General features: G+C 33.3%; 1 long non-coding RNA gene across 6 annotated transcripts; it reads left to right on the top strand.

Annotated features, from left to right (window-relative positions):
* The first annotated feature begins 6,321 nt into the window (after positions 1-6,321).
* On the top strand, positions 6,322-14,484 carry LOC104226514 (uncharacterized). 6 transcript variants are annotated; one of them, XR_710860.2, is made up of 7 exons: positions 6,366-6,663; positions 9,820-9,888; positions 10,135-11,520; positions 12,526-12,628; positions 13,277-13,431; positions 13,718-13,819; positions 14,284-14,484. It is a non-coding gene; the product is annotated as an uncharacterized lncRNA (long non-coding RNA). The 6 variants fall into 6 exon arrangements; XR_710858.2 differs by having other exon boundaries at positions 6,322-9,888; XR_710862.2 differs by having other exon boundaries at positions 6,322-10,439; positions 11,410-11,520.
* Positions 14,485-16,495: the final 2,011 nt, after the last annotated feature.

Raw genomic sequence — 16,495 nt, 5'->3', positions numbered from 1 at the left:
CGAATTACCGTTCATTTATCATCTCAGGACCACAAGCAACTTCAACCCCTCACACTAGGATAGACTTGGAAAAGATCCTATTGCGCTTTTGTGAAGCACTCATAGAACTCCCTCACAATTGTCTCATTGTATTCATCCGGGACCTCAGTGAAGAACTCCCACATCCGATGTTTGATGTTTTTGGTTATGTGAGGGTAGTGCTCCGACAACCCATTTAAGCTCTATTGCTTTTCCTTTAGAATGTTCCTCTTTGAAAGCCCTACTTTGTACAAGTCTATAGAGCCCTTGAGCCTAAACCGGAGGTTTATGTCCTCCCCTAGCTTCCTTCGTGCCTCTGCCGGTAGGTCAACAGTAGGTCCGAGGTCACTCTGTGACTCTTCATCTTCAGACTGGGAGGAGCTCTCAATAGTAATGCAGAGTGCCTGAGATCGTTGCCTTTTTGCTTGTTGTGCTTGTTAGCTAGGATTGGTAGCCCATTTTTGTCGACCACCGGGCGGTGTTCGTATTGGATTAGACCTCTTTGGTGCCATGCCTGTGGGTGAAACATTGTAGGATCTAGTTAAAGAGCTTAGGAGAAGACATCAGATATAAAAGAAAAAAAAAACAAAACAAAAGAAAAAACAAATTGTTTTATAGATGCAATGGGTTATGTGGTCGTATAACAAGTATGCGAACCGCAAAACCATTGCATCTGTGCAGTGTCAAAAAGCTATTAACAGTTATGCGATCGAAAAACCACCACATAAGTGGTTATGCGATCTCAAAGACACCGCAGAGTAGACACTAGAAAACCTAAAATATTGCCTCAATATGCGGCACCTATGCGGACCGCAGAACAGATATGCGATCACAAAGGAGACCGCATAACCCGTTCAACCTAGGGCAAGGAAAGGGGCAGAATGTGATGGTTATGCGGACCGCAAAGCCATTATGTGGCCCACAAAACTCATCGTCCCCAATGAAAATGAGCCTTCCCCCAAATCATGTGGGTTCCTTTTTCCATTCATTCAAAAATCTACATCCGCTATGATTTATTTTACCCGTTAGAGAGAGATAGAGAGGTACTCAGACTTTTCCCTCTTGGATTCATGGCCAAAATCACACTCGCTCCCTCAATTCAACCTCACCAACTAAAATCAAAAACATGTAATCCCCTATTATGCCAGTCAATCGATTTTAAATCAATTTGACCCGTTTTAAGCACCTACTTTCAGATGTTCATGGCATTTGAAGTTGGTTATGTTCACAAAGGGGAAAGATTCAGAAAACGAGATAAAAGTGAAGAAAGGAGGAGAGAAGTTGGAAATCATATTTGAGGTTTGACGACTCTACAATGGAATTGAGAAAAATGGTGAGTGTGTTTGGATTCGTGCCCTTGTTCCGGTTACCAGTTTCTTCTCCTCTTTTGTTTGTTTTTTTTTCTTGTTTTGTCTTTTTTTGTGTTTTACTTGCTTGTATTTCGTACAAATGTGGTTGTGTACATAGATTTTAGTACGTTTATACCTGGTAAGTATGCGGTGTAAAAGTCCACCGCATAACATACTATGCGATCGCATAGGTGTTATGCGGTGGCTGATGACTGGGTCGTGTGGGTGCAAATATGCGATGCAAGATGCGATCACATACTTGACATGTGGTCCTCATAAATGACAAATGACTGCAAAGTTGACAATGAAATTAGCCAAACACTCTGTCTAGGTCTGCGATAACTATACGATTCGCATAGTCATTATGCGACCGCATAGCTGTCGCTCAATTTGGACCTCTTTTTCCTTCAGCTTCTTCAGCACTAAGACCTTGTTCATGATATTTTACCTGCACTCTAGCACACACGTCAACTTGCTCAATCTAATCTACATAAATAAATAAATAAATAAATAAATAACTACAAAAGAGTGTTACACACATGGGTTGCCTCCCAAGAAGCACTTGATTTAATGTCGCGGCACGACGCAGTTTACTCCTTTTGGATTAATCTTTGGTGGAAGCAGTTGTTGGATCATCTCGGAGAGCAATTTGTTCTATCACATGCCTTTCTCCGGCGGTTCCAAGGTAATGTTTTACTCGTTGTCCATTTACCTTGAAGGTCTGAGTCCCATCTTCTGACTCAAGTTCAACAGCGCCATAGGGAGACACACGCACAACTTTGAATGGTCCAGACCATTTGGACTTGAGTTTTCCCAGAAATAACTTGAGTCTTGAGTTGAAAAGTAAGACCTTTCACCCGAATTAAACTCCCGTTTCAAGATTTTCTTGTCGTCAACAAACTTCATCCGTTCTTTGTACATGGTTTCACTCTCATAGGCATGAAGACGGAATTCTTCCATCTCATTGAGTTGTGTCATCCTTAGATTAGCAGCCTCAGCCCAATCAAGATTTAGCTTTTTTAAAGCCCACATAGCTTTGTGCTCAAGTTCTACTGGCAAGTGACAAGCTTTGCCAAAAACCAACATGTATGATGAAGTGCCAATGGGGGTCTTGAATGTTGTGTGATAGGCCCACAATGCATCATCTAGCTGCCTTGACCAGTCGGTCCTGTTTGCATTAATAGTTTTCGCTAGGATATTCTTGATTTCTCTATTCGAAACTTCAACTTGACCACTTGACTGAGGATGATAAGGTGTGGCCTCCTTGTGTTTTACACAATATTTTTCGAGCAGCCCGGCAAAAGCCTTGTTACAGAAATAAGACCCACCATCACTCGGGATGGCCCTTGTAGTTTTCTGTTCTTTAAGAAAATTACAAAAGGTATTACAATGATTTTGATCTGTGTAGATGATATGCTTATTACTGGTGATTGTCTGAGGTTAATATAGGAAACCAAAGAAAATCTGCAACAGTCTTTCAAAATGAAAGACTTAGGAGAATTGAAATATTTCTTAGGTATAGAATTTGCTAGATCAAAACAAGGAATACTTATGCATCAGAGGAAATATGCTTTGGAACTTATTTCTGAAACAGGTCTTGCAGCTGCTAAACCAGCAATTACACCACTGGATGTCAATATGAAGCTCACAACAACAAAATATGATGAACATCTCAGAAAAACTAAGCCTATACAGTGTTAGATGAAGAACTGATAGATTCAACTCCTTATCAAAGGCTGATAGGTAAACTCCTATACTTAACAATGACAAGGCCAAACATTTCATTTAGCGTACAAACACTAAGCCAGTTTCTTCAAAGACCAAAGAAATCTCACATGGATGCAGCTCTCAGGATTGTAAAGTACATCAAGAACAGTCCTAGACAAGGAATACTACTCTCCAGTAAATTCAATAGTACTATTTCAACATATTGTGATGCAGACTGGGCTGCCTGTCCATACTCAAGGAAATCTGTCTCAGGGTACCTAGTCAAATCTGGAGACTCCTTAATATCATGGAAATAAAAAAAGCAAACCACAGTTTCAAGAAGCTCAACAGAAGCTGAGTATAGAAGCCTTGCAGCAACTGTGGCAAAACTTATCTGACTAGCTGGATTTTTAAAAAAGAAGTGGGAATTGATATCAAACTATCTGTGGAAGTATTCAGTGATAGCAAAGCTGCAATGCAAATTGCAGCTAATCCTGATTATCACGAAAGGACAAAGCATATCGAGATCGATTGTCATTTTATTAGGGGAAAAATCATACAAGGGTTAGTCAAAACAACATACATATCTGCTAATGAACAACCTGCAGATCTTTTAACTAAGGGTCTCAACAAGATTCAGCATGAATATCTTTCTTCCAAACTAGGTGTTCTCAATATGTTTTCAGTACCTAGCTTGAGAGGGAGTGTAGAGAAAGATATAACATAGCCAAAGTAAAAAAGGGCAGTTATGTAATTTCCTAATGTTAATTAAGTTAGTTATTAACAACTAATCCTAGCTGTTAGAGTTAGTTAGAGGAGACTAATTACACATGTATGAATATATCTCATCTCTGTACAGATTGAGCTAAGTGAATGAGATCATTTCTTCTCTCTTACACGCTTCTCTCTATCTCTCTGCTTCTCCCGTCTTTCATTCTTCTTCTACATTCTTCAACTAGGCAAGAACCCATTAATTAGTTCAAAGGATGTTCAAAGTCTATATTTAATCAATAACAAGTAAAAATTTATCTTATACGTAGTATACTTTTTCAGCAAAGAATGTTCGGTTGACCATCCTTGGGCCAACATAACTTCACCCCTATTTAGATACATTCACTTGTAAATTTCCACAAATTAAACCAATTACTAACTGTTAAACCATTGAACTACTCTCATGTTATGTTAAATTCATATCGTTACTCTATATTTAAAGATAACACACTTTTACAAATTGTCCGGCTATATAATACGTTTCTTATATACAAGATTTTAAGAAAGAACGCATTTTATTGTTGATTAAAAATATTAATTATAAGCCAAAGTATATATTTAGTCAAATATTAAAAAGACAAGAATCAAAATTTACCAATAACGTAGGTATAAAAAGTGCAATTATCTTAGTATAAATATTTATATCCGAACAAAATCCTTAAGTCGAGTTTAAATTAAATTTTTTAAGCAGGATTATGGGTTCCAACTTTTATTATACTCCCTCCGTTCATTTTTACTTGGCACATTTTGACTTCTCACGCCCTTAAGAAATAATAAATGAAGTGCATAATTTACCATGATACCCATATTAATTGATCCATATTTTATTGGATTTGAGAAAATAATTTGAAATGAGTAATAAATACTGTGAATATAACAGGAGAAAAAAAAATTCTCTTGATATGCATAAAGTGACAAGAAAAAATGAAAATTTATTTTTAGTATACCTGCCGAGTAAAAGTTAACAGAGGGAGTAAATAATTACTTTCATTGTTATTTGATAGAAAAGACACCGAATTCTACAATATGAATTGACCAAGAGCTGAAATGTAAGGAAATGGAAAAACGAAGGCCTTGGGATTTCCAAATAGAGGAAAAATCTCAGCCACAACAGTGGGGACAAGTTGAAGTTTACGTTTTATTTTTGGTGTTGTGACCACCGTTTTATAGTACTGTTGGAAGTACCGATGAGTCCAACATTTGAATACGTCGAAAATGACCCAACAGCGATCGACCCAACCCAACTATCACAAGTGCGCTGGTGGCTCTGGTCCTGTCCTCCCCCCCCCTCCCCTTACCCCTCCATTATCTACCAAAATTTAGGACTTGAGACAATCATTTTGCTGTTAACAAAAAAAAAATGTTTGGTATGATAATGCATTCTTGGAATACATAAAATAAGCTTTTCTTTCATGTTTCTTCACTAAGTAAAAGAATGTTTAACACTCTATTTATAAAGGATAAAAAAATAATGTAAGCAAATTGAATAGTGTTACAAGAATTTCAGTGTTGATAGTAACATTTAAATGTCAATTGGTGCAAGTGATACAGAAAATGAGCTGAGAGATCGTAAAAGAAAATGATTTTCACCCATTAGTGGGATAAATCATTTTCAATCTTAATATTTGATGAAGCACAAGATCTTGTTGCTTATTAATTATATCTTTGATGAAGAGTCAATATCATTTGAATGACCAAAATTTATATCTCACTTACTATAGGTATTCATATTTTAGTTCTATGTCTCTCAAAATTATCGAACTTTTATTATTTACTATTTGAAAGTACTTTTATATTTACTCATGAGGAGTAATATTTTAAATTATGTTATTATGAAGTTTATCCATTATTAACTTTTAAAGAGGTAAGCTATGTAGTTTAATAGTAATATTTTTGAAAATACTATGATCTTTTAATTATTTGAAGGATAAAACATTATAGTTGATTTTATATTATAGTAACTTTAACACTATTACATTGTTTATATTTATAAAAAGATACTAAGATACTTTATGTTTGTTGGTTTTAAAAAAAATTTAAATTTTCTTAAACTTTTAATGTGCTTTTTATTTTTTTGTAGTTATTTTATTATTTTATTAGTATATAAATTAAAAAATTAAAAAATTCATGGGGCTTACGTCTCACCCCATGTTAAGTAAACGCCCTCTCCCCCTTAAAAACACTGCTATTTACTACAATTATTGTTCACATTTCAACCACGTTGTAAATTAGTACTCCTTCTAATTTATATGATACATTCTTTTTACTAATCTGTTAAAAAAAGATGACGTATTTCTATATTTGAAAACATTTCAACTTTAAATTTTTGATTTGAATCATTTTACTATTAGTGAGAAGCGTTTGTACTACACAAATATTATCGACCCACAATGCTTTTACTCCTTAAACCTTTGAGGGCATAAGTTTTAAAGTCTTCTTTTGATGGAGTAAATTTTAACGTCTACAATCCGGCGTGCCGTTTTCTATTTTTCCTTCCATAAGTACTTATTACTCTACATTTGATTTTCACAAGTTATCTACTACTTCTACTTTCCTACAGTTTGAGCAACTTGGGGTCGTAGGGGTATTTTAGTAAAACTGCATCTGTTTTGGCCTGAGCCACGGTTTTCTCAGGTTTTGACAGGCCCTCAAGCTGAACGCCCATGGTCCATACTATTCTTCCTCCACGTTGCCCAGCCTTCTACACTGATCTTTCTCCAAATTTTCATAGTCGCTCAATTTCAGTTCCAGTTTCCTTTGTCTCTTTCAATCTTCTATCTTCCTGCTCAGTCTATGTGCTTGGTTGTACAGTTATAAGGTAAGTTTTGCTTTCTTCTTTTTCTGATTTTCAAAATCGCTGCTGGGGGGACATTATTTGAATCGGGTAAATTGTTGATCCATTGTTTAAGAGTTCTATTGCTGCCTTTCTTCACACCATGAAAAGAGTAGAGTTGGTGAAGCAAATTCATAAAGAAGGAGCGTGCAGAGACCAAATTTATATCCACATAAAAAGAGGGTTATCATTTAATTCATGAATCAAGGCTCAAGAAGTCTTGAGTTGTTTAAGAGTGAACCAAGCACACATAAGATTTCATGATTTTATTTATAAAACTAGTAAATTTGTCCGCTCTTATAATAATCGGAGTTAAATTACCAAATTTTATGAATTTATTGAAATAATTTTTTAATTTTTATGCAGACAAATTTAATTCTATGAATTAAGGTAATAACAAAAAAATAATATTTTACTTCATCGAGGTGATCAATTTGCCTGAGGATATTACTTACCTCAATTAAAGTGCAAATTTCGTGCGTTGGCTTGACAATATTGCTGAAGTGGTTTACCTCTTTAATCGATTGTGAAGGTATCACTTATACACATCTTTAATAGGTCCTACCATACAAATGTATACTTCTAAAATTTTAATCAACTTGATGATTTGGTTATTTAAGAATTTCAAGCAACTGTAGATGAACTAAGACACTGGGGAAGAGAAGATGTTGCACCACTCGGTACAGAGAGAGAGAGAGAAATGTATGATGTAAGCCATTTAGCCTTCCCTTCCTAATTAAAGGTCGTATAAATATGATAAGAATCCAAATATACTTGGAATTCAGGGATGATCTACCTACTAAATTGAAGATTTAGTGATTTATGAATCTAGTTTCTAACACATTAAATCGTTCATCAATATGATATTGGAGTAGTAACTGAACGAGAGGTTTTGGACTTCTAGGTACGTACCTCGTCTCTCCTTTCATTTCATGTTTAAATGTTGTTAAAAGTAATAGTTTTTATTATTATATGCAATCGTATTTAGCTATTTTAAAATACAGAAGAAAATAAGTTAATATTCTATTATGGATATATGAAAATGCAATAAAAAAGAGAGACAGACATAGTAGTAGGTTTTTACATTCTTACTTTGTTTAAAAATAAAGCTGGGTGCCACCATATTCCCAATAGAATAAATTGAAGTAGTTCTCTGTTGTCGAAATGAAAAAGAGAAAATTTTCATATGAAAAAGAAAAGTAAAAGGTAAATCGACTTAAGTTTAGAAGATAATATTAACAATATCATATCCCAGTAATTATAACCATAATTAAGTTGCAAAATATGAGGTTGATCCCCAAAAAAAAGAGAAAAAACAATTTGTGGAACACAAAATACACCACTCTTGACCCTATTACAATTAATCTTACAACCACCGAGCTATTATAAATTATCCGTGAACCATTCTATTTCCAAATACCATGGTGTTTTCTTGATGAATATTTGAATAGAGGATTGTATTGCCCAATCTTTAAACGGAAAAAAAATGTGACAACAAAATGCACACCGACAAAATGCATGGATATTGAGATTATTTAACGTCATAAGTTATAAGTGCATGAATTAAATTTGTCAATTCTATTGCAACTTACTCTAGAATTTCATCCTTATGGTTGGTTTTGTTCCAAAAATAATGTCCTAACGCCGATGTCTTGCATCTAAAAAAGTGGAAGATTATCATTATCTCTAATGGAGCGAACAGAAAGATAATAAAAGGTGTCCAGTAACGGTAAAACAATCATCTATTCAGTATTTTTTCTTGTGGGTTACTGTTCCATACATCGCACTTGCACAAAACCCCGGACATTTCAAATGACATTTATGAGTTACTGGAAGAAAACGACGATAATACAAATCTATTGATTTCTTGCAGCTATGAAAAACAGAAAATAACGTAGCATCAATATTTCTAAAGGAGCAAAACACGTATATCTAATAATAATAATAATAATGGAGCTGAAAATAGAAAGCTATGAAATTCACTAACATTGTACAAAACCAAGCTAAATATGAGTCTCTATATATAGTGGTGTACTATTGTTTTATGTTTAATGAGGAAGAATCAGCCGTTCAATTCCTTTATTAAGTGATGGAGCGTTTCGGTTTTCAAATTGATTATAGAATTGGTTTAGTCATTCGTTTTAGTTTCTATAGTCATAATTTAAACCTTCCATAAATGACAATATTAAGGATGCCATAAATATGATATGTTTAATATTCTACAGATTTTTTAGTCACCAAATAATGGATAAAAGCCAAAAAAAAATGAGAAAAAAGATAGAGGACTTTCTTGAGCTATAAGAGGTGCCACATCACCTTTTTAATTCCTAGCTTTATATATATATATATAAAGATACATGCATATATATCTACAAAAGAAAACTCAGAATGCAACATTAGGGTAGACGTGATATTTATAGGATGAAATTCAGTGATTAGAGAACTGGCAGATGGTAAGCAACACAATCTATGCCTATTTTAGTCTAATTTGATCAATGTCATCCCACAATGTTCAGTTGTTCACTCCAGTTAACTTTCCTGACCAAAAGTCCTTTAAACAAATGGAAGTGTTAACACTAATTTTCTCTTGAGAAAAAGACGCATAAAAATGAGGTCATAAAGGAGAAGGGGTTGATTGGGAAAATTAGTGTTTGTTTTTAGAAGTGTTTGAATATTTTTATTTTTGAACTTCTTTAATTTACTGAAACTTTTATAAGTTTGTAGAATATTGATATAGAACGGGATAAGTTTTACTCATCTGGCGTGATCATAAAGAGATACAAGTATGCCAAAAAACCTCTCGCCTTTTGTTTTCTTGACTTGTAGTTTGCAGATTGAACATTTTATTCAAGTGGTGAAAATAGCGGTGATGGTATGTACTGTAGTAAACATTAAAAGGTTCATTTTTTGGGTAGAAAAAGGGTTGTTTTATGAAGCATTTACAGGTGAATTAGTAATAGGAAATTTGAATGCCATATGTTTTTTTTGGTCTGAGTTAGTTATCACAGAACAATATTGCTATAGGGTAGAGATAATAAAAAGGGCATCAATCACACATGCCGTATAGAAAACTTAGATGATCAAGAAGACCGACTGATAATTTCAAGATTTAACCATGTACTCCTCTTCCTTTGAGCCAAGGTTGCTGGTATATCACTTTTCAAAATGTCGTTGACCCTGTTTCCAAGTCAGTGGCTGCTACTGGAAAGTGTAAGTTGCATGACATTCATATGTGAACTTATGTTGGCATATTTTCAAGCTGTCTTTTTCTAAAGTTGATGAAAAAAGTGTGAAAAACTTGTTCAGAAACGGACAAATTCCATATCGAGTCAACAAAAGGATAGCTCAAGCTTAAAGTTTTATTTATTCAGACGTGCCTTACAAATATTGAGCTCTAAACTCCATCAATTCAGCAATCTGCCTCAAATCTAAAGCATGTTCTTTTGTGACTTGCAGTTAAATAGCAAACCACATGAAGCAATTAGAGTATCCGCACTTACAGTTCTAAAGTGCACTGTTGGTGGATGTACACTTTGATGTAAAGCAAGTAACTTTTGCGTTGATATTACCTATTACTCACAGCTATTAGCTCTTATGGTTCCTCAACTCCATATGAAATCTTTCGCAGATGTGCTCATTCTATATAAACTTTTAGTTAATGATTCTGCTACTGATATACACCACTCTATACAAGTTGCTTTCTTTTCTAGGTAGAAATTGATATCATTGAAGATGCAACTTTTCTAAATGTTGTTGTGAAGGTAAATATGTGGTTAAGATGGCAATATTATTATTATGCTCATTTTGTTTGGAGGCCTCATCTTTGAAGCTCGAGATTCCTTTTTAATTTGCTAATTGGTTGACTGAATTTGTATTTCTACCTTCTCTTTGTATGATTATTACTTGTGGAGGGTTGAACCTTTAGCTCATACCAGGTATAACCTTTACATCCTACCAACTTCTGTACCGATCCTCGCTAATAAACCTGTGGCACATTATTGATCTCAGCTCATCCTTGCTTAATGATCTCTTCACTGTTGTGTTTATAGTTGAGACAAAATTTCAGATTATCTCATGTCTTAAGCCTTATATTGTTATATACAAATAGAAAACCCCATAATCTGGTCTTAAATATTGTGTGCTAGCCTCAAGAAGAACTGTTGGTGCATTTTTTGTATGCTTCGTTCGCTCTTCCATTTGGCTTAAGTTGATCTTCAATATTTTAGTATTAGGGTCTAAAAAAACTCTAATATTAAGATGAATGACATAGACCTCCATAAACAATAAATTGCAGTCAATTTTTTTTAGCATCAGTAGGTATATCAACAGTATGAACAGTCGTTTCACATATATCTGCATGTGGTTGGATTTTGAATCATTTCATGGAATGCATGATAAATTTAAAATGTACTGGACCAAATTTCCTTTTCCATTATGCTTATCTGTAGGGTTATTGTACACACGCTGTTCCAGATTATTCCCTCCCTTGGTAGAAACAAAGCCAATTTGCAAGTACAGGAACCAGTTTTTGCTCAAATTTATTATTTCCTTTAAAGTTGTGAGGAAAAAGGAAAATCTCCTGCAAAAAGTTATTCTCGATTGGGCTTAATAGCGTATGATTCCCATTACGGGGCATTGAATGAAGTTGGTTCCATAATGTGCAATTATTTATGAGGAATTTTTGTCTGTACGATAATTCAATGTTATGTGTATGTGTGTTGCATCTTTTAGGACAGGGGGGTGAGAGTGTCTACAAGTTTGACTGTTGTTTAATCTGTTCAGTGCTTTCATGATTGGTGATGGGAAACTCTTGACGCACATTGTGTTGAACATAATACCCAGGTATTTTTGTAGTTTTGCTTTGCTATATCGACAATCTTCCTATTAACTGACTTTTCTATGTGTCTATCTGCTTTTATTAGAATAACAATTTTTATTATCATAATGTCTGCTATGAATTTTTCTAAAAAATAGTTTTCATGAAATAATAGAAAGCCCTTAAAGTAGAGCAATTGGTGACATGTGAATTGTATATCGAAACCAGTAAATCATCATTGTAATTTTGTTCTGTTATGTAAACTGAAGTGTGGTTTATGTTGGATATAATATTTCTTTTTCTGAGAGGAGGGCATATCTAGGTCATCCATAACCACGGTCTACAGATCAAGGCTTGACTTTAAGATTAGACTGCATTTTTGGAAAAAGGTTAACAAGCACGTTATTTCTTTTTTTGGTTAAAGGTGAATCCGGGAAGGAAGCAAACTTTTGACTTGTTATAAAAAAGAAAAAGTGCAGAAGATGTAGAAGTGAAAAAGTAACTCAGCAATTTGCGTTCTTTACTTTTAAAGCTTTGCACTGTGCCTGCCACAAATATTCTAATCACACTTCTCTTCTGATGTGTGAGTGTCTCTTTATTTCAAGCCTTCAGGTCAAGCTTTTAAACAACAATGAAGGCTAAAATTCTGGTGTACGCAAGAGAAATAGAATAATATATACACTTAAAATACGAATTACCCGCATAACCATTAGGCTCGACCTTAGACTATGTTGTATTCTTTTTGGTACAAGGAACTGTTTTTCTGTAGAACTTTAATTCACTATTGTATTTTATATTGAACTGATTACTTGTCAGAATGCTGTATTTATGATATAATGGTTTAAGAATGAGAGGTCATCTTCTTAGCAGGGAAGGAAGTTTTAGTTGTTCTCTATTCTTTTGTTATTTGATAGGTAAAGAAAGAAAATTAATTTGTGCACATAAATTACTGGATAAGCAAATAATATAAAAGAGTCATCATTTGTAATCCTAAATCTATCTTCGTTTCCTTCTGCCTTTTTCCAATGAAGGCATCCGTAATGATGACGGAAGCAGACCCTGCGAGCCGACTGTTTCTTGACTTACAAGGCTGGGAAGACCACATAGAAAGATAAGTTGAAAAACCTGGATGAGGTAAATATCCTTTTTATTTATGCCATCTCAAGCAAGATTTGGGAAAAAGGCAAGGATTTTAAATATTTTTTAATTGTATTTTAATAACAAACACGTTTTCATATTATTTTTACAAGACTTGTTTGAATTGTTCTGCGGTTTTCTATTGTAATTTATCTCAAATGGTATGGGGTAGGGTATTTACATTTCCTCTGAAAAAGGAAAGGGTCTAATAATATGTTAAATATATTTGAGCTGCACTGAGATAATTGCACGATTAGTGCATTACTAAAAGTGAAAACATCAATATAACAATTAGAAACATAACCTGTTAAGCAACTTTGTCACGCAAAAACTGACTTCTTTTAGCGCTGATAGATAACATCGCGATCAAGTTATGCCTCAAAATGAAATATCATTAAGCTTATCCTGTTTGACTGAAGAAATGCCTAAAAGCTATGCATTCCACACTTAAGTTGCTCCTTTGACATTCAGTTTTGCAAACTCTCAATTTTGGTAGTGATTTCTACATTTGATTGGCCTATAAGCCACAAAGTAAAATTACATTTAGGCTACAATGCTGCAAAATAAACTGAATTTCACAAGATTATTCTCTTCGATATACAGAAGGAGCATTAGCTTTATCATCTTCTTTTGATGAAATGGCAGGAAAGCTCATCTAACAAGGGTGAAGAAGCATCTGAGAGGCCAAATATGAGTTCGCTTTCAGAAGATACATAATGTTGTTGAACACACACGAGGAGATTTACCATAGTTCATATCTCTCTCAACTGCAAAATATTAGTATTCTAAGACTATTGCAGGTCAATTTCTTGGCCCGATAATTTTGGTAGAAAAATTATTTCTTTTGTTTGTTTATCAACTCTGCACTTCTTATTTAAATATCTTATTAAGTGTTTAGCTACTTTACAGTAATGTGACTCATCTGCACTTTTTATTTAAATATCTTGTTAGTTGTTTAGCTACTCTACAGTAATGTGACTCATCATGAGAATCATTTGATTCAGTTAGTTTGCAATATCTAATGTACATACGCTAAATTCTACATTCAAGTTTTGTAATTTCAACTCTTTTCTTATGCCTTTTCAGGTGATTAATTTATGCAAACAAATGAGTATGAATGGCAAAGAAGTTTTGTCAATTGCTTATCCGTCGATGATAGGAACTCAACCAAAGGCATCCCAAGATAAGGTATCGCCAGCCATTTTATTAAGAATAGGTTATTAAAAACGAATGAATGGTACATGATCAGTACTTCTTTGAACTCAACAAATACAAGAAAAGAATAGTAGAATAGAAAGCAAGAGGAACCAATCTTTAAGACACAAGTTGGCCTTATGAAAATCTGGAGAACATGTAGTATCACTTGGAACCCCAGATTATTATTGGGCTCTGGTAAAATGAAAAAATATTTGTTCTAAGCAACTTAGCTGAAGGAAGATCACTTTTAAAGAATGAACAAAGCCAACTAGATTATTGGCTATTTGAGTGAGATGTATAATTATTGTGCTGCCTCTGCCATCTATGTTATAACAAGAAAAATGTTCACATTTTTGACTTATACTCTTTCCTTTGAACATGTTACCATTGTTAAAAAAAAATTATTCTCTTGCCCAGTTACTTGTTCTTAAAATATATATCTTTCCTTACCTCAGGTTGCTAAAGAGATCAGTTCTGTGTGGAGGAGGCGTTAGGGAAATAGAGAATCATGTTAAATATTTTTATATTCAACATCTCCCACTGTAGTTGAGTCATTTATAATCTGATACGTATCAATTGTGTTGTCTAAAAATATTGTAGACATTTATGCCCCTATTCTGGATGTTATAACACATAGAGACAGGATTGCTCACCAATTATGGCCAACCTGTTGCATATATATAAATTTATCACCAAAAACAATAAATAGTTGTTGGCCCGGGCTATGCCCCGGCATACCCTCACTAGTATACTTATATACTACTATATAAGCGAGGATAAGCAGGACATGGTCAACATGTCTGTTTCATCACAAAGGCATTTTTGTCATTTCATAATGTTTCCCTGTATTCCATATTGGCCCATCCATGCTCTACTCGAACTATGGGGAATAAGCAGGTAGTCCCGCTTAGGGTTAGATTCGGAAATATGGCAGGCACAACATTTAGTAATGTGAGGTCCATTCAGATTCTCATCACATGTAGTATTAATTTGTACTTTAGTGTCTATACTTGATATCCACGTGGCTAAAGCTACTTTAATGACTATTGAGTGTAATATTATCCATCCCGTAATTATTTAACTTGAGGGTCTGTTTGATTTAGTTTAAGTTCGTATATGTAAATTAAACCCATTATGTTTAAAAGTTCAGAGACAACATACAAATACTTAACTTGAAATTTTATATTGTGATCTTACATAAAATTTTAAAAACCTTTTTTGGTTTGGACATTTCTATGTGATTAGCTTTTTAAATGGTCTTTATTTTAATTACGTAAAATACAAATTATTGCATAGAGAGTAAATCCACAATTTATGAAATAAAATTATAACATTGTTATAGATGCCAACTACATTACGAAATGGTAGTACTATAATGCTCCAGAATATTGCAGTTGCTTCACTACCTTGTAAGTGATAATTAAATTGAAAATTTAAGATACATAATAAGGTTTAAAAGAAAAATACAATTATAACTGAATTAATTATTTTTTTTGGCTCAAAGTTCCAAAGGCACTACACTTAAAACAATGAAACGTTACGAAAGTCAACAAGTTAAATCAAAATTTTTAATATACTACATAAATTACTGAATGAACTTAAAAGGTAAGTGATATGATTATTATTTATATAAACAATAGGGTTAGAAGTAATACCTGCATCATTTTTGAAATAAATAAACACTAACTTACAACTTAATATTCAGCTAATTTTAACTTGCCATAAATTTATATCAAAATTACTACTTTACAATATAACTAGTAAAGAGCAACGCCTAGGGGCAGAAGATGCTTGTATAAGAACTGTTACGTGTCCAAAAATGCATGTATAGGAACTGTTACTTTCTCTTTTAATTTTCCTTCGGTTCATGATCAATGAAAGAAAGAATTAAAAAAAATACTCGAAAGCTATTTAAAATACAGAAAATTTGCAAGTTTCAACTTCTTCTTTTTGGCGCATATTTAAGGAATAATAAAAGAAAAATTGAAAATATTAAAATTATCTACCAAAAATTATGTACCTTAGTTTGACCAATATTTTATTGACTTCACCAAACTTAAGATAAGTAAAAGTAATAAAGTCAGTTAACTCTGTCATTTTGTCGAGTACTACCGAGCATCAATTATGTGCACAATCGAAATTTTTTCCATTTTTTTTTTTGATTAATGTAATTTGTCAAACTAAAATGTATGCATTCCAACAGCAAATTATATTTCCAAATCTCACGCTTTCATATTGATGCAAACACCACTATTTTTGTTCGAAATTAATATTTCTCTATTTGGTAGTTAAGTTAAACAGACCAAGACATCAATATCACAATTATTTAATTATACTCTGAAAAATGGTTCCTGAAAATTTTTATAGCAGTATCATAAAATGTAGAATAATTGCCAAAGAAAATTTATAATAGTATTAGAAAATGTAGACCACAATCTATAGTTCCAAAAGAAAATTTATAATAGTATCGCCGCAAGATGTAGATCACAACACATACTTATGATAATAGCAATGACAGATGTAGACCCAAAATTTATAATATTTTGGAACAATAGCTCAAATTTATAATATTTTGGAACAATAGCTCAAATTTATAATATAGAGATCTTTACACGAATAGCCGGTCATATTTATTGTTTACTTTTTCTAGCCATTTACATAGATTAC

This window comes from Nicotiana sylvestris, chromosome 7 (genome assembly GCF_000393655.2).
Source record: "Nicotiana sylvestris chromosome 7, ASM39365v2, whole genome shotgun sequence".
NCBI classification, from domain to species: domain Eukaryota; kingdom Viridiplantae; phylum Streptophyta; class Magnoliopsida; order Solanales; family Solanaceae; genus Nicotiana; species Nicotiana sylvestris.
Note: the sequence above shows the minus strand (reverse complement) of the source record. Positions and strands in the feature narration are given on the sequence as shown.